The sequence below is a fragment of the Hyaena hyaena genome, unplaced genomic scaffold, assembly GCF_003009895.1.
Source record: "Hyaena hyaena isolate Hyena2069 unplaced genomic scaffold, ASM300989v1 scaffold_1383, whole genome shotgun sequence".
Taxonomy (NCBI): domain Eukaryota; kingdom Metazoa; phylum Chordata; class Mammalia; order Carnivora; family Hyaenidae; genus Hyaena; species Hyaena hyaena.
In genome coordinates this window covers 165,081-168,670 of record NW_024081999.1, presented here as the reverse complement: position 1 = coordinate 168,670, position 3,590 = coordinate 165,081, and positions in this window count along the sequence as shown.

Here is a 3,590-nt window from a genome sequence, read left to right as displayed (position 1 = left end):
TTAGACCTGGCCAGATGTCCCTTAGGGGGGGCAATCTCCCACAGTTGAGAACCTGTAGGCTAGAATGCAAAAATATTCCATTACAGTTGACCCTTGAACAACATGAGGGTTAGGAGCATTGATCTCCCATGTAGTCAAAAATCCACGTATAAATTTGGACTCCTTCAAAACTTAGCCACTAATAGCCTACTGTTGACTGGAAGCCTTACCAATAACATGAACAGCTGATTAACACATATTTTGTACATATATACTGTATTCTTAAAATAAGCTAGAGAAAAGAAAATGTTAAGACAATCATGAAGAAGAGAAATATGTACACAGTACTGTACTGTATTTACTGAAAATAATCCACATATAAGTGGATCCACAAGTTCAAACCCATGTTGTTTAAGGGTCAACTGTATTCAGACCCTAAACCAAATAGTCATCTGGATATTTTACGTATTTAAAAAAGTCTATATTGAGTTCATGCTCTGTTCCAAGTACCATTTTCTAAGAACTTTACAGGTATTAACTAATTTATTACCCCCAAATTATAAGGTAGATACCTATTATGTTTACAAATTATAATCCCTTAACCCTATAAGGTAGATACAGTGTAATAGATACATTATGTTAGAGGAAATACAAACCCTGCTAGTCTGATGGGAAAACCCCCATTCCTATCCACAATGCTTAACCTCCGCTTTGGCTGTGCTAGTGACTTCCAGTTGCCATTCTTGATGAAGTTTTTAATAATATATAACTAATTGAGAAAAGTAATAAATAAAAAACAATTTTTTCCCTCATAGGAAGAGAATGTGTACTAGATTTAATTTAAAAGGATATAAATGCAGTAAGTGATTACTTTGGCTGTCTTGGCCTCTGAATGTCCTTTTTGGCCATTGTCTGAGAACTGTTCATGGTTCTAGATTGTTCATCCTCCCAGAACAATGAGTAGAAGGAAGTAGTAGTCAGGTTTCTGTTGATAGAGTACTTATATATGTCTATTCCCAGTTGGAGCTTCAAGATAATTTTTCCCCAGATGCAGTTTATAGTTTGTGCAACAGAGAAATTGTCAATCAAATGTCTTCCTCTCATTACCTGTTGGGTTATCAAAGCAAGAGGTATAGACACTTCTTCATTTGATAAAGTGACAAGTGAAGTATCAGATGATCTACATGAAACTTAAAATTTTTTTCACAATAAAAAAATTTGTTTATGTTTATTTATTTTGAGATAGAGAATGTGTGTGTGCATGTGCGTGAGTGAGCAGAGGAGGGGCAGAGAGGGAGAGAGAATCCAAAGCAGGCTTCAAGCTGTCAGCACGGAGCTCAACACAGGGCTCAAACCCATGAACCGTGAGATCATGACCTGAGCTGAAATCAAGAGATGGACACTTAACCAACTGAGCCACCCAGGTGCCCATATTATGAAAAATTTTAAACAACTATACAAATGTAGAGAGAATAGGATAATGAATCTGATTTACTCACCATTTATTTAATGCATAGTGTCATCTATACTTCTCCCAACCAGAGTTTTTTGAAACAAATTCTATGTTACTATTTTACTTGTTGTTTCATTATGTCTCTCTAAAAAGATAAAAAGTCACTTTGAATACAGTACACAAAACCATGATCTTATCTAAACATGTAAAAATACTTTGATATCATATGTCTAGCCAGTGATTATATTTTCTCTAATTGTCATATAATTCTTTTTATAGTGTTTGAATTGAATCAAAATAAGGTTCATGAATTAATTGATTTGTTTTTAAATTTTCTTTTTTATGATTTTTAATTTATTTTAAAATTTTAACATTTATTTTTTGAGAGAGAGACAGAACATGAGTGGGGGAGGGGCAGAGAGAGAGGAAGACACAGAATATAAAGTAGGCTCCAGGCTCTGAGCTGTCAGCACAGAGCCCAATGCAGGGCTCAAACCCACAAACCATGATATCATGACCTGAGCTGAAGTCAGGTGCTTAACTGACTGAACCAACCAGGCAACCTGATGATTTTTTTTTTTGAGGTAAAATTTACCTTCTAAGTCTTTATCAATCTATAGATTCCCCATATTCTCGATTTTTTTCTTTTTAGAAATATGTTGTTTATGTTATAATATAATGGGATTATTTTAATGCTTTAATAAGTATCTTAAAATTTTCTCAGTTTTTATTTCCAATATCAATAGATCTAAACCTGTACAAACAAAAGCTCTTTCCGGTCCCCAGCAATTTTTTTTTTTAAGGCCACTTCAGTCATAAATTCACTGCCAATGGTTTACACTTGATCTTAGCTAAAAGGCCGAGAAGTGATTCACTACCAACAGATTAACTAACTGATGCACTCATGTAATGTCACACTACACAGAAGTACTATTTTATTTATTTATTTTATCTTAATAATAGTTTATTGTCAAGTTGGTTTCCATATAACACCCAGTGCTCATCCCAAGTGCCCTCCTCCATGCCCATCACCCATTCCCTCCCACCCCCCATCAACCCTCAGTTCTCAGTATTTAAGTCTCTTATGGTTTGCTTCCCTCCCTCTCTGTAACTATTTTTTCCCATTCCCTTCCTCCATGGTCTTCTGTTAAGTTTCTCAAGTTCCACATATGAGTGAAAACATGGTATCTGTCCTTCTCTGCCTGACTTATCTCACTCAGCAGAACACCCTCAAATTCCATCCATGTTGCTACAAATGGCCAGATTTCATTCTTTCTCATTGCCATGTAGTATTCCATGGTATAGATAAACCACATCTTCTTTATCCATTCGTCAGTTGATGGACGCTTAGGTTCTTTCCATGTTTTGGCTATTGTTGAAAGTGCTGCTATGAACATTGGGGTACATGTGCCCCAATGCATCAGCACAGAAATACTATTTTAAAATTAGTTAAAACAATATAACAGATGAGTCCTAAGGTTCCATCCAAACCTAAGATTCAACCATTCTACACATAAGGGATCTTAATAAATGTACCATTTTTCAGCACAACTTCTCATCCTTAAGTCTCTTTTTTCTTGAAACCCTTTGAATCTCCATGGCCATGTTAATGTCCTCCCCCTTCCTGTGCTCTCCTAGAAGTACATACCTCTTTCATGGCAACTTATTTCAGGACAGGGAACATACTGAGAATTCCATCCAACCTTTGTAAAATGGCATCCATTTTGATTTACCCACATTGATCTGGCTTGTTTCCCAGACTTCAGTGATTTGAGTAGTACTATCACATTTTTTTTTTTTTTGGCCTAAATGCCTAACACCTCTACTGCAATTTTTCTTTAAATTGGCACACTTTCATTTTCGATTTATTTTTTTTTTATTTTTTTTTATTTATTTTTATTTATTTATTTTTTTTTTACAAATAGTTTATTGTCAAATTAGTTTCTACATAACACTCAGTGCTCATCCCCAAAGTGCCCTCCTTCATGCCCATCCCCCCCTCCCCCCCACATCCATCAGTCCTCAGTTTTTGTCAGCATTCAAGAGTCTCTCATGGTTTGCCTCTCTCCCTTTCCCCCACCATTTCCGCCCTTCTTCTCCCCCTTGGTCCTCCGTCAAGTTCCTCCTAATCCTCCTATACGTGCAAACATATGGTATT